The sequence below is a fragment of the Trichosurus vulpecula genome, chromosome 1, assembly GCF_011100635.1.
Source record: "Trichosurus vulpecula isolate mTriVul1 chromosome 1, mTriVul1.pri, whole genome shotgun sequence".
Classification (NCBI taxonomy): Eukaryota; Metazoa; Chordata; class Mammalia; order Diprotodontia; family Phalangeridae; genus Trichosurus; species Trichosurus vulpecula.
Window position 1 is genome coordinate 189,943,224 of NC_050573.1, and position 24,714 is coordinate 189,967,937.

A 24,714-nucleotide genomic window follows, 5' to 3' on the forward strand; every position below is an offset into this window, starting at 1 on the left:
AGGATCTCAGAGAAGCAAACAAAGGAATTAGATTCACTGCTTACTCAAAGATAAGAGGAACCAATTTTATGGGACTCTTGGTCATCTCTCCTTGTAGGTACCATGGTAGGAAATATCATCATGAAGACAATTTTAATTTCTGTATCAGTATCTACTTGGAGAATGATGTGGTCATAAAACTACAAAACTTAACAAGGTCCTTCAAACCAAGACAAGATACATTTATATTGGTGATTTCTATGTGATGGTAGTCACAGGTGAGAATGGCAAAAAAAAATGTTGGAAAACATGACTTGGGATTAAGAAATGAAAGAACATAAAAGCTTGTATCCTATCCTAAAGCTCCATACCAGTAAGTTATCAATTCTGCCTTTAAGAATACAGTCAGAAGGTGATAAATATTGCAAGTACTGATAAATACAGTAAAATTGACCATATTTTACTTCAAAAAATTTCAAATCAATTTCTTTGGTTTTTACAACATCTCCACTTTAAATAAACCCGTCCCTCTTTTACCTAAAGAATCATTATTCTAACAGAGGATAAAATATAAAGAAAAAAAGCAGTATTAAAAATCTTAATGAACACATCATCATAGTCTGATGATGTATGACATGTTCCACATAGTTTCCCACCTGTCTAAAAATAGGACAGAAAAGCAACTTCACTTTCTTCTTCAAGACCAAACTGGATCATTATAATTTCTCAGGTCTGTTTATTTTCTTTTACATTGTATCTAGAAATTTCATAGATGATAATTAACCAGCTACCAATATGGGAATTATATCCAAATTAGCACATCACTGACCACTCAGAACAAAGGTAGAAATAAACACCAAACCAGAAGAAAGGATAGAGATGTGAAGAGAAGATACTTCATGCAATTACAAAAAAGTGTAACTGCCCCTGGTCTAGTTACTGATTCTCACAGCAATACCGAAAGGAGCAAAGGAAAATGCTTTCATTCTGATTACCACCATTTCCTATGGCAATTTAATGAATGTAAAATATTCAACACAACAAGGAAGCCATAAGAACTCAAAATCCACCTCAGGCCGCAAACATTTGACCAAGTCTCTACTTAGTAGAGCCATGGTAAAGATCAAATGGGAGGAAGCTAGGCTAAACCTGGCATCAGGAAGACCTGAGTTCAAATCCAGCCTCGGACACTAGCTCTGTGACTCTGGGCAAATTGCTTAACTCTGTTTACCTAAACAATTTCTTCTCCACTGGCGAAAGAAATGGCAAACTACTCCAACATCTTTGCCAAGGAAATCTGATACAGGGTCACAAAGAGTAGGGCATGACTGAAAAACAACAAAGATCAAATGAGAATATGTACATAGATCTGAACATACTGTAGTTGAAAGTATTAGGTTAGGAGTTAAAGGACTTGGGTTCACATACCAGGCTCTGTCTGATACTAAAATTGGATAAGTCACTTTAACTCATCGGGGCCTCAGTTTTCCTCATCTTTAAAATGGGAGGATTGATCTAGATGGTTTCTAAGGCCCCTTTCAACTCCAAATCTATGATCCTATAATCCTTGACAAGAAGAGAAACATGGAAGTTTAGAAAATAAATTCCTTTGCAAATGTTATGGTGGATGCTAGCAGGAGATCATGAACAAGTATTGCCTCACAAAACAGTAAAGATTGTTGGAGGGGAAAATAAGTCTGCTGAAAGTTTCATGTGAGACTCAGCTAAGCCAGACCATCCCTAGAGCATTTATAGATGAACTGGAAAGAGGACAACAAATAGATGGAAAATAGAATGGATTTGCCAGAATTCCTATAACAATTTATTTTCATTCTTAATGATGCTGGACTATTTGGACTTTAATGTCTCAGTCCCCAATGTGCTATGTAAAGAAATGGAAATAACGTTCAAGACGATGAGGTCACAAGTAACTTGATCAGACCAAGTACATAGAAATAAATCCATGCTAAACATGATTGGAGTTTAAAGGCACTCGGGGACTAGTTTTCAATATATCTCAGTGAGGAAGACAGCACCTGTGGCAGGTGGGGTTGAGGAAACATGGAGAGCGAAGAAGTCAGTTGGGATGTCTTGGGAATTAATAATCCCTATGTGTACTCTCTCATCTCTATAAAATCATCTAAATAATTATCTGTTTGCCTAATGATAATATATTGATAATAATCCAAGAAAGGAACAGGAAGGTTTTTATAAACTAATTCTCTACATTAGACCATATCTTTAGGGTCACACAATCAACTGAAAAACACAGAGGACGCAAGATCCTACTATGCTTATTGTCTATTAATTATTTTTAAAAGCATTTGTCTTGGCAGAGGAAAATGTATATTTAAAGGTTCCAACAAGGTATCTCCCATGCATATATTAAGATCTCGCAAGATTCCTTGAAAGGTACACTCACAAAAATAACTGCATTAAATAATCCTTTAATTACCCCTCCCAAGTAATGCATCAAACAGTGAATCATGCTTCTCCAAGTTGTCTGACTCTATTATGGAGGATGTCCTGTGCAGAGTCCAATGGAAGAGGGATTCTTTATTTATTGATAGAGAGGTACTCCAGATTCTCCTGGTTGTACATGACTTTGTGTGGTTTCTCAGTGAGACTCATGACCATTTAAAGGAGATTAGCCTAAAAATCCACATGGGAAAAATCAAGTGAATGAAAAATGCCTAGTCTAGATGCAGCTCAAATGCTAGAAAATAAATACAATCTGGCCTCTGTCTTCATCCATCTGGAGTTTCTCTCCCAAAGGTTACTCATTACATTCTAAGTACCAGTTGCACTTTCTCAGTCTTGTCTCTCCTTGATCTCTGCAACATTTGACACTGTTGACCACTCCCTTCCTTCTGGCTTGTCTCTCTCCCCTCGACTTCAGAGAAACCACATTTGCCTTGGTCATTCTTCTCCTGCCTCTTTTATCACTCTCCTGTCTTTCTTCCCAGCTCCTTGCTTTACTGTCAATCCCTTAAGGTTAGTATTCCCAAAGGTTCTATCTATGCCATTTTCTTTTTTCTTTCTCAATCAATAAACACTTTTAAGTGTCTACTTTGGACTAAGTGCTAAGTTAGGTGCTTAGGTGTATGAAGACAAAAAAAAAAAAAACCAAGACAATCCCTCATCTCAAAGAGCTTACATGCTATTGGGGAAGATAATATGGGCACATTTAAGTATATGTAGCATACAGATATACTGACAATTGAATATAAATGCAAGGTGATAAAGTAGTTATAGAGAGAGGGCAGGAACCATTGGGGAAGAGGAGGGCTGAGAAAAGGCTTCATGTAAAAGGTGGTACTTGAGCTGCATCTTAAAAGAGGTAAGGGATTCTACGAAGTGGAGGTGAAGAATGACTCCATTCTAGGCATGGAAGGCAGCACAAAGATGAAGGATGGACTGCTATGTATGAGGAACACAGAGAAAGCCAGTTTGGCTAGACCATAGAGTGCAGGAAGGGGAATAGTATACAATGAAACTGGAAAGGTAGGTTGGAGCCAAGTTGTGGAAGGATTTAAAAGCCAAAAAGAAGAGTTTCTATTTCCTTTTAGAGGCAATAGGGAACCATAGGAATTTATTGTGTAAGGGAGCGAATATCTGCCGTTAAGGAAAATCGCTTTGGAAGCTCTTTGGAGGATAGATTGGAGTGAGGAGGAGCTTGAGGCAGAGTTCAATTAAGAAGCTATTGCAATAGTCTAAGTGAGAGGTAATGAGGGCCTGAGCTAGGCTGGGGCTGTGTGAATACAAAGAAGTAGAGAGATGGGATACGGAGAGGCAGATAGATGTAAGAGATGTTACAGAGTGAGAATCAGCAATATTATTAACTCTAGACTCTGCCTTCATAATCTCATTCGCTCTCAAGGCTTCAACTTCTTTCTTTAGCAGATTACCAAAATCTCTAGTCAAAACTCAAAATAAATTGAACTCGGAGGGGAAGACCCTCAGGGTCTTAAAGAGTTCTATTCATGAAATGGGACTTACCTCACTCAAAGTGAGAACCTGAAAAGGCCTTAGCCTGAAAGGGCCAGGGACTCCCATTGCATCTTGGGCCATCTCCAGTCATCCTGATGAATATCAGGCCACTGGACCCAGATGGCTCTGGAGGAGAAAGTGAGGCTGGTGACCTTGCACAGCCCTCCCTCACTCAAATCAAAGTCAGCTGCAAGTCATGTCATCATTTCCCTGATGTCATGGTCCTCTTCGAGAACGGAGGACAAACACAACAACAACCAATATCTCTACCTCTAGTACTGACCTGTCTTCTGAGCTCCAAACTTGCATCTCCATTTGCTTATAGATTATTTCCACATAGAGACGTCTGATTGATGTTTCAAATACATGTCCAAAAGCAAGTTTGTTATTTTTTTCCTTAAACCTATTCCTCTTACTGACTTAACCCTTTGCCTAATTATAGTAGTTCAAATTTGAAACATTTGCAATATTCTAGGTTTGAATACTTTCTGTGCTATTTATTGGTTCTGTGACCTTGGACAAGTCACTTAACCCCTGGAAGTCTTGGTTTCTTCATCTGTAAAATTAGGGGATTGGATTTACATGAAGGAAATCCCTGGATGTTGGAAGTCCCTTTTAACTCTGAGACCTATGATCCTATGACGTCTAAGACTCTTAAATTTAACAAATAACTACATGCCTACTATGAACAAGGGACTGTGCTAGAACCCGGGGGTTCTAATAAAGGTTGGGACGGGATCAAGGACATAAGTGGGAGCAAGCCCGGGCAAAGAGAAGGGATACCTTCAGTTTGTGAAGCTAGAGCAGAGGAGGAAAGGATGGGTGAAGAGGCTTTTGAAGAGTAGAGGATGGTAGATGAGGGATCTTAAGATGGGCAAACAATCTTCCTCAGTAAAGTAGAAAGCAAGGTTATCTTCTAAGAGACGAGAGTGGAGGTAATTGGGGGAATTTGTGCCTCAAGGGAGGGAAGCTTCAAGAGAGCCTTCCAAATCAACTCCTGGGCTTGGCCTAGAGACAGTCCTGTTACTCTGTATTTGACTGATTTGACCTAGCCATTGCTTCTTGGTGCCAGGATTGGAAGGGTAAGGAAGAAGGGGAGCCAGCAAGGTTCAGGACTCAGCATCCTCTGACCCTCAAAGTCTCTTAAAGAGATCACTCTTTCATGCTCACTCATCCGAAAATACAGGGCATTAACTTCAGCTGTCCACGCAGCCATTTCATCAGTATTAAAGTCACTTAAAATCAATTGGTGTCAGTAGGATTGGCCATCCGAAGAAAAGAATCGCAAAAAACCAAGTGACAGATTTGCCCATCTGTGTTCAGAGAATGGAGATTCTTCCTCTAAGGTTGTTGAGCCCGGTGTTACCTGGGGCCCCCTGGAACAGGTCTGCCTCTCTCTAGAACATGCTTCTCTCACACCTGAGGCAGGTGTGAAATGCCAAGGAGACAATATTTGTACAACTCTCTAAAAACTCTCTGAAACATCTAATTCTCAGTTATTGTTAATATTATTATTCTTATGTTATATTTTATGGTCCCAGTACTAGTGCTGAGTTTCCTCTACTCTTGATGGCAAAATGTGTATTTATTGATTTTTTTCCCCCTTCGGTCCTTGCTTTGCCTAGCAATCATTAACTCTGAAGTCAGAGGACCTGAGTTTAAAAACCTGCCTCTGTCATTATCTGTGTGACCTTAGGTAAGTCACCGCCTTTCTCTGGTCTCCATGTCCTCATCTGTTAAACAATCTTTTAAATGGGGGGTTGGATTAAGGTCCCTTCTAACTCTAAACCTATGATTCTATGTCATCATCATCATCATCAACATAGCCGACATTTTTATAATGCTTTACAGGTTACAAAGCGCTTCGCTTACATTAGCTTGCTGAATGCTTACAACAACCCTGAGAGGTAGATGGTACAAATAACGTCCTCTTTTTGCAGGTGATGAAACCAACATTCAGAGATGGTAAGGAACTCCCCTAGGGAGCTTAACACCCTCACCCAGGGTCACACAGGTTTTAAGTGGTGGGGCTGGGGTCCTCTCACTCCAAGCTAGAGATCTTCCAATTGTAAAATATCATGCCTTCTTTTCCCTAGAGGTCATTTTCCATTTCTCTACCTGTGTATAGTTTCTGAAACAGTCTGGGGTGGCTGAGATATGGGCAGGATGGGGGAAGCTGCAGAAACCACTCCCAGCTAGTTAAAAAATTATTTCCATGTGAGCTAATACCATTCCTAAAGCTCTTCATGGAAACGGCTCAGCATTATCTAGACATCTGGAATGACTCTCTTTTTCCCCCAAAAGCACGAACAGCAAGGAGATTTTTACTTTACCAAAATGTATACACTATTTGGGTGTCTGCATCTGTGTGTGTGTGTGTGTGTGTGTGTGTGTGTGTTGATTTTTATATATGCACATAAGCAAGTTTGAACATTTCAGAGTACTGTTACAGGAACCGAGAGAGAGCTCCTTCAGATGCACAGAATATAGGCCCCACTTCATGCCCTACTCCCAGATAGCTATTTTTGTATCAGAGAAAGCTTGAACTCTTGGGAGTAAGCCAAATGTTTTGGGCGTGACTGGCACAGACTCTGGGAAGGTCTTTCTTTTGCTTCTAGGTATCATTACTGTTTATCTTTGAGGTTGAGTGTGTGTGTGTGTGTGTGTGTATGTGGTACATGTGGAGAGAGAGAGAAGAGAGTGAGAGAAGAGAGAGAGAGAGACAGAGACAGACAGAAAGAAAGAGAGAGAGGGGAAGGGAGGAGGGGGAGGGAGAGAGAGAGAGATTGTGATTTAGGGAGAGGGCCAGTGAAGAAGGAACTACATTCATTTTTAATGCTTCATCTATTGTCACTACAATCTATACTTTCCATATTCCCCTCTTTAGACCTCTGTGACATTCTCTTCACTGAATTTATCCACCCAGGAGATCTGTCAGGCCTCTGTTTCAGTGGCTGAACTCTGGACTTCCACTGAAGTCTCATGGCTGGAAAAAGCCAACAGCAGCCAGGCCTGGCAGGCCCCCACCAAGGGAAGGAGGAGGTGGGATTTTCATCGGAATGGGCCACTCCCAAATAATTGTGTGAACAAATGGGAAGCTTCTGAAGCCAGATTTAGTGAAGGAAACCTCTCAGCATTTAAAAAAAAATTGCCCCTGGCATTGTTGTTTTGGAACATGAAGATCAAAGAGGTGTGGGGAATTTGATATTTTTTTTAAAAATAAGTTTAATTTTCTTTACATTGTGAAGATGCCTCCAGATAGTAAAAATTCACTTGAATGATTTGCAACCATTAATATGCATGTAAAGATCCTCCAAGATCCTTCTCTTTCTGCTCTGCCCCAAATGCTTAATTTTTAGTCACTAAAAACACCATGTAAATTTTTAACCATACTCATAACCCCCATCTGCAGGAAATAAAGTAATTTACATATTATTGATTGAAGTGGATATGATTCAAAACAACAAGGAAAAGTCATTTTTAGGAGGAATTAGACCGTAGCAATGAATATTGAACTCACTGGCCCAAGCTTTATTTGATTTCTAAACATGACCTTGTATATTTTTATCTAAGGTCAAAGTGCCTGCTCTACTGGTGGTCAAACCAAATCTACTAGTAGTAAGGTTAAGGTTCTTGTTACATTTTTATTTCTGCCCCTCACAATCTTTATCTTACTTGAAGGCTCAGCTCAGGTGCCCTCTATTCTCTAAAGCCTGCCTTGATTCACCCCAGGGGTTAGTGTTCTCTCCCTACTTAAATGAGGAGGATACCGAGTGCCCTAGAATTCCCTCAACAGATGGACTCTTTGAGGGCAGGGACTATTTTCTCTTTGTCTTCATACCTCTAGGGCCTACCATCAGTTACTCATTTAATCAATCAATCAGTAAACATTTATTAATTGTTTATTAAATGCCTACTATGTACCCGATCCCTCCCGTGCTAAGTGAAAGGGATTAAAGAGACAAAGGACAGTCCCTTCCTTCAAGGAGTTTACAATCTAATGAAGGAGTTTACAAGCTAATTGCAGGCACTTGAGAAGCATTTGTTGTAATTGAATTTAATTGAACACCGGAGTGAAGTACAGTTTGGGGTGAGTAGATTTATTCCTAGATCACCCCAGGCCCCAGCATTAGGAAGAAGAGGAGGCAGCATTGCATCTGTTTCTACAGTATGATTGGGGTTCTATAAAATGCAATTAACATCAACAGCACTTCCTGAGAACTCTCGTTAGGGTACTCATTGTCCATTTGTGAAACAGTTTCACTGTGATAATTCTTCCTTGATGATATCAATTTCTTAGGCATCTACTTATCTAAGGTACTAAGGGGAAGAAATATGAGACACAATTTAGAAGGGGAGAGAACACTCATAAATGTTAAAAACACATACAAAAAGAACATCTGCTACTTCATAGTCGTTAAGTGCCAAATGAGTGGTGTTGTCTTAATAGTGGTGGTCATAGCATGACTCTAAGAGATGTGTGACCAGCCAACTGGAGAGTCGGAAGATGAGTCAAATTCTGCTCATATCCCGCTTTCCTGATACAATCACTTAACTTTACCTCATTACACAGATGTGCAAGCTCCTAACCTCCCCCCCTTTTCCTGGATGTTAGCCTCCCAGGGTAGATTATAATCTTCCCAGACACCATCAGGAACAGTTGCACTGGCGCCATTGGAAAAGTTCCTCCTTCTCCAAAACGCACTCCCTGACCCTCAGATCACCGTGGGACTACAACCAGTACCCCTCAGCAGGAGGACTCGATCTTAGGCAGGGATCAGTGAATCAGAGCTCCTCCTCCCTTTTCATTTTTATGGGAGAGAGCAAGTCACAAATGATAGATGGGTTGTGGATCTCATTAGATTAAGTTCCTTAGGCAGCTACATGGTATAGTGGATACAGTACTGGACTTGGAGCTACTAAATGCTTGAATTTTAATCCTGTCTCACATTTACTATCTGTAGATCCTGAGCAAGTCAATTAACTAGTCTTTGTCTGCCTCAATTTCCTCATCTGTAAGATGGGAATAACAGCACCTACTTCCCAGAGTTAGCACAAGACTCAAATGATATATGGAACCTGTTTTTGGAAACCTCAATGTGCCAAATAAAGATTAGCTATAATAAAAATAATTATTATTAATATAATATAATAATAATAATATATTATTATTATTATTCCTCCATCCCAAAATCCACCCCTTTTCTGAACTACCCTGTTTCTGTCAAGTCACTACTACCCTTTTAGTCATCCAGGTTCATAACCATTGGTATCATCTTCATTTTCACTCATCTCATATATCCCCCTGTTCCAATGTCACTTCACACATATTCCCCTCTTCTTCTTCCCTGTCTCTTTTTATGTGTTCTCCCATTCTACAATTTAATCCCAGAAAAGAAAAAAATTATAATAATAACATTTATTCACCAATATGTAGAATGCTGTGAGGTTTAGTGCATGGTGTTTCAAGCCTGTTTCTCCATCATTGCTTCTGCCATTTGTGTTCTGTTTTCACCATTGTCTCTTTGTGTGCTTTTAGAAAGAAATCTCCCAACAGTTGTTTTGTTGTTGTTGTCACTTTCTCTTTAAAATTTTCTTCTTTTTTTTTAGGATAATTTATTTTGTGACTTTCCTAGGTTGCTGGTGTATTTGTTTACCTTTCTCATGTTTCTATTGTATGGAATGTTTACAAAGCAAATAACCTGATGACATCTGGTTTTCTTTAAATGCCATTTTTTTTCAATTGAATGTCCATCTTCTTTCATTGATGATTGTTTTGGTTATAAAGGATAATGTATTTAAATGGGTAAAGTTATGATTGGTTGATGAACCTAAAAATAGGATGGCTATTATAGCGGTGATGGCTAAGCTTTGGTTTGCAGGGTATGACGCCTGGACTGTATCTTGAGCACCTTTGCTCTACAGGACACGTAATTCTATTCCTTTCTGTAGTTTCTGACAAGAGTAGAATAGGCTTGAGTTATTTGAATTTCCTTTCCTTTTATCTGAAAAATTTTCTTCTGCTTACTTGCAATAGTTGCTGTTTGTCATTGGTATTATTAAATTTAACAGCTCTGTGACACAGAGTTTTAGTATAGGGTTTTTTTTTTCTTGAGGTGATCTATGGATTACTTCAAATGACAATTCCTTGCATCATGGTATTCAAGTTTTGTTTTCTTTTTTTTTATCTTCTGAGAGACTTATAATCCTTAACTTATCTCTACACATCCTGTCTTTGAGATCAATTTGTTCTGTTCATATAAAAGTCATATTTCCTCTTAGTGTAATTGCTTTTTACTTCTCATTTTCCTGTATTTTCTTCATTTTTTTTTGTATTTGAATTCCCAGTCAATTGTTTTCTCTTGTTCTTTGGTGATATTTGCTGTTTGGGATTCAAGTTTTTCTGTTCTATCAATTATTTCTGCTGTTAGGCCATAATTCTATTTTCACAATTCATATCTCTCTCTTGAACCATTCATGAACATCCTGCTATGTTCCATGCTCTCTTGAATATCCACAGGGTCCCTTGCATCATCAAGTTTTTAATTTATTTTCCTTTATTTTACAATATTTTTCAAAGATGTTTGAATTCTTTTAGCTGATCTGGAGTTCATATTCCCTTCTGTTATCAATATCTTCTGTATTTGTGTGTCTGCTTATGCTCAAGGTTGTTTATTGAGCTTTCTTCTTTGTAAGATCTTTGGTAGTGTCACTCTTTTTTTTTCTCTTTTATTTTCCTATTGTTCACTTTCTGACTCAGTTTGCCCAGGGCCTGAAACTCAAAAGCTGTCTCAGCTTCCTCACAACCTGGTGAATTCATTTTTTTTTGCTGTCCTCTCTGTCTCAAGTGACTTTTGTAGGGACAGAACCATCCTCAGCTGGATAACTGTCCCCTTTCCTTCAGACCTGGTGGAATCCCACACATTTGCTGGTGCCGTGCCCCAGTTGCCTCTGTTCTTCAGTTCTCTGGCTAAGGACTGGTACAGTACAATGGGCTTCTACACGCTGCTCAAGGCAGAACAAACCATACCTCCAACTTCATGGTGCAGTGTATGTGTCAGGGTGGAAGGGAATATTACAGAGTTGACTTCTGTTGCAAGCTTTTGGGTCAGATTGGGCCATCCTGTCAGTGTGGTGTCTTATTTATGGGAGAGAGGATGCTGAGTGAGCACTACGGATTAGGGTTTAGTATTCTCTGCTGTTACTTCATTAGGTTGTTACCTCATTAGGGTTCTTGGCGTCTTAAATTAGAGAGACAATTCAAATTGCTTTATCTCTTGCACATAATTCTGATCTTGTTGGAGAAAATTGAGAAAATGTCTAGTACTTCATCTTGCTGGCCATGTGACCTAAAAGTTATTTACTCAACATACACAACAAGTTGTCAGTTTTATCCCTACAATATCTCTCATATTCCTTCCCTTTTCTCTAGTCACACAGCTACCATCCTCGTTCAGGTCCTCATCACTTGTTGTCTGGACTATTGCAATGGCCTTTTGATTACTTGGTCTCCTGCTCCAAGCCCCCCTTTACTCCAATCCATGCTCCGAACAGCTGCCAAAGTGATTTTCCTAAAGCAGAGGTCTGACCACATCATTCTCTTCCTCTATCAACATCACCAGATCCCTATTGATTCTAGGATGAAATGTAGATACCTCTATTGGGCATTTAAAGCTCTTCACAACCTGACCCCTTCCTGTCTTTCCAGCCTTATGTATTACACTCCTTCCTATATTCTATGACCAGGACACACTAGCCTTGTTGCTATTATTTGCAATGACATAAAAACTAAGTAAAATACCCAAACATGAAGAGTAAATCAAGGTCCAATAGTATTCATTAAGCATAACTACATAAAGAAAGAGGAATACTTTTGTTTAAATTCCTCCTGAATTGAAATTGGAAACAATTCCCTTTTGCTCATTTTGTTTTGGGTATGGTGAACATATCTCCTGCTGAAAAGTGGTTTTATGCACTGACTATGACTTCTCATTAAATTTTTGTATTGTGTATTTTTCAATAAAAAGTTTCTTAAAAGAAAGAAACTCAGTCCCTTATCTAGCTACCTTGATTAGATTAACTGAATAATTAATTAATAACAATCATTATTTACAAGTCTACTTCATCTCCTAGGACATACATAAGAATTTTTCAAAAGTAATGAGGCAGATTTAATCATATTGCTCTCATAAATATATTATTAGAAATGTTTTAGTACTAGCTACAAGGGTTTGGATCATTGATGAATTAAATAAAATATTTTTAAAATATTTCATCTTTATCACATCCTTTAAATTTGTGTATTTGTTTTATTATTTCCATAATATTAATATATTATGGATGGACAGCAGAATATTTTTAATTCCTAAGTGTATTTATATATTTATATTATATATATATATATATGTTAGGAGTGCATACCCAAAAATTTTTTACTGAGGGTCTATATAATAAAAAAAAAATTTGAGATATCTGGTATAGACAAGAATTACATTAATTAAGGCCTAGAGAGGTGATAATAATATTGGCATTTTTATAACATCTTAAAATTAGAAAAGCACTTTACAAATATCATCTTGTTTTATCATCACAACTACCCACCTAATTTCCATTGTTGCTGTTCAGTCGTGTCCAACTATTCATGACCCCATTTGGGGTTTTCTTGGCAGAGATACTGGATTGGTTTGCCATTTCCTTCTCCAGCCCATTTTGCAGATGAGGAAACTAAGCCAAACAGGGTAAAGTGACTTGCCCAGGATCACATAGCTAGAAAGTGTCTGAGGCCAGATGAGTCTTCCTGATTCCAGGTCTAGCATTCTATCTACTGTACCACCTAGCTGTTCACCCACCTAACAGATGTGCTACTGTTATCCCTATGCCACAGATGAAGGGACTGAAGCAGATAGAAGTTAAATGACTTGCTGACAGTCACACAGATAGAAAGTGTCTGAGTCTAAATTTGAACTCAGGTCTTCCTTACTCAAACTCCAGTGCTCTATCTACTGTGCCACCTAACTGCCAATATTGATAATCCTGCTATACTCAGACCTTGTTACATCCGGAGTTTTGTGTTCAGCTTTGGGTGCCATATATTAGGAAAGGCATTGAAAAGCTGAACAAAGTATAGAGGAGGTACTCAGGTTAATGCCATATGAAAATGGGTTGAAAGAAATTAGAGTTTTTCATTGAAAAGAGAAGACTTGGGGGGAGGGGAGACCAGTGGTGATAATTAATTATGAATTAGTATAGTTCAATGGAAAGACAGACATGGTTTGAAATCTCAGCTCTGGTATTTACTACTTGCATGACCTTAGGAAAGTCACTGATCACCTCTGGGTCTCAGTTACTAAAATAAGGGAGTTGGCCTAGAATCAGGAAATTTTTCCTTTTTTTGTGTCCGGAATCCCTTTGATGGTTTGGTGAATCCTATAGACTGCTTCTCAGTACAATGTTTTTAAATGCATAAAATAAAATATACAGGATTACAGAAAAAACCAATTACATCGAACCAGTCACAAGTCCTAAGCTCAGAACTATTCTATATGGTATCTAAAGTCCCTTCCAGCTTTAAATTTCAGAATTTCAAGTTGACAAGCTCTTGTGTGGAAGAAGGATTAGATTTGTTCTGCTTAGCCCCAGAAGGCAGAACTTGAAATAATGAGTTGAATTTGTAAAGGGGCAAATTTGGGTTCGATGTCAGGAAAAAAAATGTCCGAATAGAGCAACCCCTAAGTAGAATGGGCTGCCACAGGAGGCAGGAGATTCCTCCTTAATGCAGGTTCCTCCTTAATGGAGGTCTTTTAGCTAGGGCTGGTAAAGACTAGGAGGCAAGAGTCATGTTCAGGTACAGTTTGGTTTAGGGGTTGGACTATATGGCTTTGGAGGGCCCCTCCAGCTCCAGCAACCTGAGCCTAGGAGAGAGCCTCAGAATCAACCCCAACTCTGAGATTCAATGAGTTCAGAGCAAGGAGAGATAAGTTCTATTTACTCTGGTTCCTGGAGGTTATGCTCTATATTCAATCAATTAAGTGCACCCTTGATGTTCATTTTAACCAGATTTCACATGTAAAAAAAAAAAAAAAAACTTCAGTCAGGAAAGGTAAGAAAAGGGTTCCGACGGATATTTTCTGTCCTAGTCCCTAGATGTCCTAGACATAGCTTTAAGGAAATAGGGTTGTCGTATTGGTTGAAGATGGAAGCGAACAAGTTTTACGAGGTTGAATTAAGGGTCAAAAATATGAATGCCACTCTTGAGATTGTTATATGAGATTTTCTGGAAAATTTAAGTGGCATGCCAGTAAACTCCCAAACTCTTTGAAGGCAAAGCTGAGTTCAGATAATCCTTCAAATTTCTTAGGAAGGCATCATGTAGCTGAAAATTCTCTTGCACGTTGTATGTAGAAAAAGAAAAGGTGAATGGAATTCACTATCTTGATTTGGTTCTTTAATTATTCCCTGAAATACAATGTAAAATTATTACAGTGGGAGGGAGGGAAAGGAGGGTAGAGAACATAGAATCAGAGTTGGCTGAGACCTTAGAGCTAATCTAGCTCAATATCTTCCTTTTATTGGCTTCTTCCTGTTCTCCAAACAAGATAATCCCTTTCTTGACTCTGGGCACTTAAACTGGCTACCTTCCATGTCTGGAATTCTCTCTCTCCTCGTGTCTCTCTCCTGGCTTCCTTCAAGTCTCAGCTAAAATCCCACATTTTACAAGAAGCCTTTCCCAATCCCCCTTCGTTCTAGTGACATCTTTCTGAGACTACCCCAATTTATGCTCTATATAGCTTATTTGTACATAGTTGTTTACATGTTGTCTACCCCATTAGACTGTGAGCTCCTTGAGACCAGAAACTGTCTTTTGACTTTCCTCGTATGGCCAGTGCTTAGCACAGTGCCTGGCACATAGTAGCCACTTAATAAATTCTTGATGACTGACAGGAAACTGAGGCTCAGAGAGAGAATGATTTATACAAAATCATGGGGTGAATAGCAGTTAGAATTTGAACTCAGGTCTTCTGACTCCAAATTCAACACCTTTTCCCCTGGTCCATGCAATGCTCACATTCTTTGCACTGACAGTATTCTTTCTAAAGCACACTCTTTTTGGTCCCTAACTGAGCAAACAGTTAAGACATTTGGGCTATTTAGAGCACACAGGTAGAAAGATTGGCATGAACAGTCAAGATCAGCTATTGTGTAGGTAAGTAATGGGACCTCAGTGAGGGGCCCAGTGCCTTGCACATACAACAGTAGGGGCTTAATAAATGCTGAATTGAACTGAGGTCAGGGGAGTGAAGAAGGCCCTACTACTCTTCAAAAAATTTCCTTATCAGGTTATAGTTTTTCCATGATAATTAAAAATCAGGGCTAATATGCAAATAGGCAGATATTTAAATTTACGAAGATATTTAAAAGACAGATAACAAACACCTTTCTGAAAGAAGATTCTGAGAGGGAGCAGAGCCAAGATGGAGGAGAAAGTGCAGGGGTTCATCTGAGTTCTTCCAAATTCTCCTCCAAACAACTTTAAATAATGCCTTAAAATGAATTCTGGAGCTAAAGAGCCCACAAAAGGACAGGGTGTAACAATTTTCCTGTCCAAGACAACTTAGAAGGTTGTCAGGAGAGTCTGTTGCACCAGAGTGAGAGTGGAGCACAGTTCAGCGCAGGCTATGCCAGCACAGGCTGGGCCACAGGAAACCTGCAGCAGGCTTTGGAGGTGTCTGAATCAATGGTGGTAGTGGCTGCTTCCAGGGCTCTCAGCCCACAGATAGTGAGGGAACTGGACAATTAATCAGAAGGAGATCACAAGGGTCCCTTTACTGGCAATGGGTGTAGGACTCTACATACTTGCCCATACGTGGATCTGGGTTGCAGTCCCAGGGAAGGAAGAGTGATAGCCCACCAGACCTAGTGACCACAGGGGAACAAAGACCCTGGTCACAGTCCCATAGCAAAAGAGTCTTGTGGTCATTCACAGACCAGAGCACAGACCAGTAGAGTAGTAAATACACCTCTCCATAGATCACACCACTTTGGAAAAACTGAAAACTTACAGACCCCCAGAACTAGCTCTGAAAACATCTACACAAAAACCTGGAGCTTGGGACAATGGCTCCTCCACCTCAGGAGCTGAGACAGACTTTAACATAAAGTTAAAAGTCAGGAAATAGGCTGGAAAATGAGGGGGAAAAAACCTGACCACAGGAAGTTACTATGGTGACAGGGAAGATAAAAAAACAAACTCAGAAGAAGACAACAAAGTCAAAATGCTAATCCAAAGCCTCATAGAAAAATGTGAATTGGCCTCAGGCTCAAAAAGAATTTCTAGAAGAGGTCAAAAAGGATTTTAAAAATCAAATAAGTGAAATAGAGGAAAAATTGGGAAAAGAAATGACAGTGATACAAGAAAACAATTCAAAAAGAGTCAACAGCTTGGTAGAGGAGGCACAAAAAATACTGAAGAAAATCTATTTTACTCTACAGGAAAGTAGGAGAGGAAGAGGCTGGTGGTGGGGGAGGGTGGTAATAAGAGGGAGGGAGGATGGGGGGTAGTAGTCAGAAGTAAAATACTTTTGAGGATGGACAAGATGAAAGTAGAGAGAGAATAGGATAAACAGGGGGAAAATAGGTTGCAGAGGAAATATAAAGTAATTATAACCATAAAAAAGAATTTATAGCTGGTTTCTCTGCCAAAGGCCTCATTTATTAAATATATAGAGAGCTGAGTCAAATTTAAAAAAATAAGAACCATTCCCCAATTGATAAATGGTTAAAGGATGTGAACATGCAATTTTCAGAAGAAATCTAAGCTATCTATAGTCATATAAAAATGCTCTAAATCACTATTGATGAAAGAAATGCAAATTGAAACAACTCTGAGGTGCTACCTCACACTATCACATTGGCTAATGTGACAGAAAAGAAAAATGTCAAATGTTGGAGGAGATGTGGGAAAATTGAGACAGTAATACACTGTAGGTAGAGTTATTGATTCAACCATGCTGGAGAGCAATTTGGAACTAGGGCCAAAGAGCTATAAAGACATGCATACTGGGGGCAGAGCCAAGATGACGGCTGGAAAGCAGGGACTTGCGTGAGCTCCCACCCAGGTCCCTCCAAACACCTATAAAAATGGCTCTGAACAAATTTTAGAACTGCAGAACCCACTAAAAAGCAGAGGGAAGCAGGGCTCCAGCCCAGGACAGCCTGGATGATCGTGGGGTAAGGTCAATTGCATGGACCTGGGAGAGGAGCAGAGCAGAGCCCAGTGTGGGCCACACGGACCAACCAGACCGGGAGCTGGGTGAAACAGGCCCTAGCACCCTGAATCAGTGAGCTGTGGCAGTTACCAGACTTCTCAACCCACAAACACCAAAGACAACAGAGAAGGTTAGTGGGAAAAACTGCAGGGGACAAAGTGAAAGGAGTTTGCGGTTTGTCCACAGGCCCAGGGGCAGTGGGGGTGATACAGCTCTGAGGCTGCTTACAGAGCTGCAGCTGAAGTTGCTTCTGGCCCCAGGCCCAACTGGTGGGAGGAATTAAGTGGTAGATGTGAGCAGGAGTGCAGAGCCAGCTGAGATCTGAGTCACAGTCTGGGTTGGTGGTTCTTGGGGGAGGAGGAATGCTGATATGGCAGAGCTTGCTGTGTAGCTCTAAAAACAACAGCGCAGCCCCTCAAGCTTGGGACAAAGTACTCTATACTCTACAAGCAGTCATACCCCAATGAAGAACTCAAGGGTCAAGTAGTTGTCTGGGAACATGGCCAGGCAGCGAAAACGGACTCCGATTCAGACTCAGACTTTGGAATCTTTCTTTGGTGACAAAGAATACCAAAACATACAGCTAGAAGAAGTCAACAAAGTCAAAGAGCCTACATCAAAAGCCTCCAAGAAAAACACAAACTGGTCTCAGGCCATGGAAGAGCTCGAAAAGGATTTGGAAAAGCAAGTTAGAGAAGTAGAGGAAAAATTGGGAAGAGAAATAAGAGTGATGCAATAAATCCATGCAAAACAAGTCAATGACTTGCTAAAGGAGACCCAAAAAATACTGAAGAAAACAACACCTTAAAAATACGCTAACTCAAATGGCAAAAGAGCTCCAAAAAGCCAATGAGGAGAAGAATGCCTTGAAAGGCAGAATTAGCCAAATGGAAAAGGAGGTCCAATGGACCACTGAAGAAAATACTACCTTAAGAATTAGATTGGAGCAAGTGGAAGCTAGTAACTTGATGAGAAATCAAGATATTATCAAACAGAACCAAAGGAATGAAAAAATGGAAGACAATGTGAAATATCTCATTGGAAAAACCACTGACCTGGAAAATAGATCCAGGAGAGATAATTTAAAAATTATTCGACTACCTGAAAGCCATGATCAAAAAAAGAGCCTAGATATCATTTTTCAAGAAATTATCAAGGAGAACTTCCCTGATATTCTAGAGCCAGAGGGTAAAATAGAAATTGACAGACTCCACCAATAACCTCCTCAAAAAGATCCCAAAAAGACGACTCCTAGGAATATTGTTGCCAAATTCCAGAGCTCCCAGATCAAGGAGAAAATACTGCAAGCAGCCAGAAAGAAACAATTTGAGTATTGTGGAAACACAATCAGGATAATACAAGATCTAGCAGGTTCTGCACATTAAGGGACTGAAGGTCTTGGAATATGATATTCTGGAGGTCAATGGAGCTAGGATTAAAAGCAAGAATCACCTACCCAGCAAAACTGAGTATAATGCTCCAAGGCAAAATATGGATTTTCAATAAAATAGAGGACTTTCAAGCTTTCTCAGGGAAAAGACCAGAGCTGAATAGAAAATTTGACTTTCAAACATAAGAATCAAGAGAAGCATGAAAAGGTAAACAAGAAAGAAAATTCATAAGGGACTTACTAAAGTTGAACTGTTTTGTTTACATTCCTACATGGAAAGATGATGTGTATAATTCATGAGACCTCAGTATTAGGGTAACTAAAGGGAATATACATATATAGAGAGACAGAGGGCACAGAGTGAGTTGAGTATGAAGGGATGGTATCTAAAAAAATAAAATCAAATTAAGGGATGAGAGAGGAATATATTGAGAGAGGGAGATAGGGAGAGATAGAATGGGGTAAATTATCTCACATAAAAGTGGCAAGAAAAAGCAGTTCTGTAGGAAGGGAAGAGGGGGCAGGTGAGGGGGAATGAGTGAATCTTGCTCTCATCAGACTTGACCTAAGGAGGGAATAACATACACACTCAATTGGTTATCTTACCCCACAAGAAAGAAGGAGGAAGGAGATACAAAAGGGGGGATGATAGAAGGGAGGGCAGATGGGGGAGGAGGTAATCAAAAACAAACACTTTCAAAAAGGGACAGGGTCAAGGGAGAAAATTGAATAATGGGGGATAGGATAGGAAGGAGTAAAATATAGTTAGGCTTTCACAACATGAATATTGTGGAAGGGTTTACATAATGATACGCATGTGGCCTATGGGGAATAGCTTGCCTCCTTAGGGAGGGTGGGTGGGGAGGGAATAGTGGAGAGAATTTGGAACTCAAAGCTTTAAAAACAGATGTTCAAAAAAAAGTTTTTGCATGCAACTAGGAAATAAGATATACAGGCAATGGGGCATAGAAATCTACCTTGCCCTACAAGAAAGTAAGGGAAAAGGGGATGGGGGGGAGTGGGGTGACAGAAATGGGGAGCTGACTGGGGAACAGGGCAACCAGAATATATGCCATCTTGGAGTGGGGAGAGGGTAGAAATGGGGAGAAAATTTGTAATTCAAACTCTTGTGAAAATCAATGCTGAAAACTAAAAAATTAAATAAATAAAAAATATAGAAGGAACTGAAAAAAAAAAAGGCATGCATACCCTTTGGCCCAACAATACCACTATTAGATCTATATCCCAAAGAGGTAAAAAAAACAAAAAGGAAAAGGGCCTATATGTACAAAAATAGATATAGCAGCTCTTTTAGTGGTGGCAAAGAATTGGAAGTTCAGGGGATGTCCATTAGTTGGGAAATGACTGGACATGTGGAATATCATTGTGATGTAATGCTATTGTAGTATAAGAAATGATAGGTGGGACAGTTTCAGAAAAACCTGGAAAGACCTACATGAACTGATGCAAAATGAAACAAGCAGAGCCAGGAAGGCATTGTACACAGTAAGAGCAATATTTTATGATTGTCTGTGAATGACTTAGCTATGCTCAGCAATACAATGATCCAAGAGAATTCTGAAGGGCTTATGATGAAAAATGCTATCCAATTCCAGAGAAAGAACTTATGGAGTCTAAATGCAGATATTATTTTTTACTGTCTTTATTTTTCTTAAAGGTTTTTTTGTGGTCTGTGTTTTCTTTCACACTGTGACTAACATGGAAATATGTTTTGCGTGACTGCACATGTATAACCTATATCAAATGGCTTGCCTTCTAATTGAAGGAGGCAGGGGAAGGGGAGAGAATTTGGAACTCCAAAATTTAAAAAACGAATGTTAAAAATAGTTTTTACATATAATTGGAGGAAAATAAAATATTAAATTAAAAAAAAGTAGGGGCAAAAAGAAGGTTCTGAGAATTCACTTGCAAGTGAATTGGATTTAACTGAGGCAAGACTGTGAAAAGTCACTAGCTTCACTCTCTCCTCCAGAGTCATTTGGAGTACAGTGCAAGACATAGGGTAGCATGCCTAGTGATGGCCCCAATGCAATCTTCAAGGAGCTTCCATTCTAATGGGAGAGATAATCAGTATGTGTAGAATAAAGACTGTATGACATTGGGCAAACCACTTAGTTTTTGGGTCTCAGTTTCCTCAGCTGTGAAATGAGGATCTCAGTGAATGTCCATGGGTGATCACAAGATCATGGAATCATATACCTAGAATTCACAGTGACTTCATAGGTTGTCTCATCTAACTTCATTTCACATTTATCAAGTGTCCACAATATGAAAGGACTATTATCAATACTAGAGTAAGAAAGGCAAAAGTCAAACTAGCAGTACCTCAGGGAGCTTCCATTCTACATTACATTTATATAGTATTTTAAGATTTGCCAAATACTTTCCCCACATTAATTTTGTGAGGAGGTAAGAGAAAGTATTCTTTTCCCCATTTTACAGATAGGGAAACTGAAGGTCAGGAAAATAAAGGGACTAGTCTATAGTTTGAAATATGACATGTAGGCTTCTTTTTTGGTCATGGTATTTAGATAATCTGATGATTCTTAAGTTTTTTCTCCTTAATCTGTTTTCCAAGTCAATTGTTTTTACTATGAGATACTTTACATTTTCTTCTATTTTTCTAAATCTTTTGGTTTTTATTTAATTTCTTGCTGTCTCATGGAGTCATTACCTTATATTTGGTCCACTCTAATTCTCAGAGTTTGTTGCTTGGGCAAGTTTTGCACCTCTTGTGCCAAACTATTAATTCCCTCACCAATTCTTTCTTCCATAGCTCTTATTTCTTTTCCTTTTTTTCATCTCACTTCTTGTCCATTTTTTCAAGTGCTCTCATTTCATTTATGAAATACACTTCAAACTCTTAAAAAAACTCTTGCTTTATCTCTTCCAAGAATTGTAGTTGAGTTTTTGCCCAACCTGTGTTTTTCTCTGGGTCTTTACTTATAGTTGTTTTGTAGTCAGTCTCCTCTTCCGGGTTTGTGTCTTCAGCTTCCCTGCCACCATAATAGCTCTTTATGGTGGGATTTTTTTTATTAGTTTGCTCATTCCTCCAGCTTATTTCCTGACTTTGAACTTGTTAGGAATAGGCTCTGTGACACTTCTGGAGGAAAGTTTTGGGCTAGTGCTCTTTCTGCTTTCAGGGGTACTATGCGGTATTATTTCAGCATTTCAGGGACAGGCCAAGGATCTGAAAGCTGCCAGTGCTCTCAGAGTAGTCTGATCCAGGGCAAAGTCTGAGTATTGTCCCCCTTATCTGAGTTCTACAAATTCCTGAACTGGGTTTGGGTCTGAGCAAGAACAGACTGCAGCTGAACACCACCCCTATCAGTCAGCTGGGAAGCTTTGTTGTTTCTGAGACAAAGAACTGTAGGCTCCCTTTTAGCCTGGGATTCTTTTTCTCGTTATTCCTCTGGGCTAGATGCAGGAAGTGAGTGAGACCCTACTCTGTGCCTGGGGTCTGAGCCACACCACCCCTGCTGCTGCTATGGCATACTTCTAAGGTAAACTTCATTGTTTCTTAATATAGCGCTCAGACCACTCCTACCTTGGAACATCAGCTCATATGCAGGCTAGATCTATAACCTAGAACCGAGTAGTGTGTAATAGAGATACCAGTATGCACCTTTCCCTATAGCAGTGCCCCAGTATGGATCTGGGACCTCCTCTTCCCTGGTGTAAAGTCTTTCCCTAGGTGCTAGAATACTTCACAGGCAGCATGGTCCTGGCCTGACCCCAATACCCAGTGTCAAAGACTACTATGTCTCTCTCCCTGTGCCAAGTTGTGCTGAATAAATGACTCGCTGTGACATTTTCTGGATTTCCCATTAGGATTCAATCTGGTGCATTTTCTAGATCTTTTTGGAGGAGAGTTTGGCCATATCAATTCTTACAACTCCACCATTTTGGCTTTGTCCTCCTGCCCTAGCATCTTTAAAGGTGTGTTGTGCATTACATCAACTAAGGCTTTGGAGAAGGTGACAGAAATGAGAATATTCCAACAAAAATGAAATGCACAGAAGTTTAATTTCTTATTAGCTGCATGCATAGCAGACCGAAGATGGTGAGACCTAGATACCTCTTTACATCACCAGGGAGCCAATATGGTAAAACGGAAAGAAAATTGCCTCTGAGGTGAATGAGAAGACCTACATTTGAGTTCTGTCTCTGATCTTGCAGTCAGTCAGTCAGTCAATCAACAAGCATTTATTAAGTATCTACTCTATGTTGGGCACTGGAAATACAAATACAAAGACTGAGGCGATTCCTCCTCTCTAAGAGCTCGTTATTTGTCTTCTGTTATCAAAGAGGACCAATGACATCAGGAGAGTGTTGTCTTGACTTGCAAGTAAATTGGATTTAACTGAGGCAGGGCTGTGCAAAGTCACCAGCCTCACTGTCTCCTCCAGAGCCATTTGGAGTCCAGTGCAAGTCATAGTTTAGGATGCCTAGCAATGGCCCCGTATGCAATCCTTGAGGAGCTTATGTTCTAATGGGAGAGATAATCAGTATGTGTAGAATAAAGACTGTATGACATTGGTCAAACTACTTAATCTTTGGGTCTCAGTTTCCTCATGTGAAATGAAGTTAGATGAGACAATCTATGAAGTCACTGTGAGTTCTCAGAGTGCCCCCACACTGTATCAAGGTTTAAGGTTCTCCTAGGGTTGGAGTTATAGGTGGTTCCTGGTCCCAATGCACTTAGAGATGGTTGTGAATAAGCCAGGAGGATCAAATCTCAGAAGGAATGGAGAAAATGGAGTTTCTTACACTGTGAGTGCTACTCTGATGGTGGTGAGCTTAGTGTCTCATATAAAAGGAATAGATGGTTTCCTCATGACAAGCTATTCTCAGCCATGCCACTAGAATTACCCTAACAATCAGAGTTGATCTTGTATCAGAACACCACAGACATCTTTCACTTGCCTGTTGTGCGAGCCTGATTGCTGAAAGCACTGCTCTGATTAATTGATTGATTGATAGAGTGCCCTAAGTTATAAAGCACTTACGTCAACTCAAAATGGGAAATGCCATTCATTTTTCCCATTGCCTGAATCCCAACGCTGTTTTCAGACCTTTTTAGTGGGAAGTTGTCACTCTGCCCTCAGGATATAAAATTAGAGACCCTTTGGTTGATATTGCCTGATGCTATCCATGACTTTCAACTTCTACTTATGATGAGTCCTGGGGCCAACAGGTCTATAGCATTTCCTTGACATTTCATCTCAGGAGCTTTGAAGGAAGAAGTAAAATCACTGAGGAGTAACAGGAGACAATGTAAATATTGGGGTTTGGAGGCAAGGTATGGTGGTTGGGGTGGGGTGGGATGGTCAAAAACTGATCCATTTGATGACAAGTATTTTTGAGTTGCTGACCCACATCTGTAAAATAAGGGGGTTAGACCTGATGGCCCCCAAGGTCCCTCCTATGATCCCATGTAAATAAACAACCTAATGTAGTATTTTGGCAAAACTAAGCACAGATATATCCTTTCTTTCAGTATACTTTATCTTCCTGTTGATGTCAGCATTTTCCAGCATGTGACAGTTTTCTTAAATCACATGAGTTTGGGAGGGGGTGCCGGGAGGGGCATACTAGACAGGGAGCTTTTCTATAATCAGTCTAACTTGGGCAGTGGAAATAGACACCTCACACTGGGAAGTATTAGGATATATTTCAACTCTGGCAATGATAATCACAGGTACAAAAGAAACCTATTTACACTTGGGGGACTCTTTCTCCCTCTCTGACTCCTGCTGCTCCCCAGGAGATGATCTTGTCAATAATCAAGATATCAAAACACTCCAATGTGTTTAATGAAAAATTGTTGTTGCCATGGCAAAGGAACAGTTTTGATTTTATAGCCAAAGTAATTATTATTCATTATCCTTCATTTATAGCTGCACTGCTCCCTGAGTGCTTATGGCATTCATTAAGACTGGGTCCTAAAATGCTGCATTATTAAGGAGAAATGTGAATGGTTTTTCTAAGGCATAGTTTTGAAGTGGTGAAAAACAGTTTCATGCAACACTCTTATCTTCAGAAGCTCACAGCTCTATGGGAAATAGG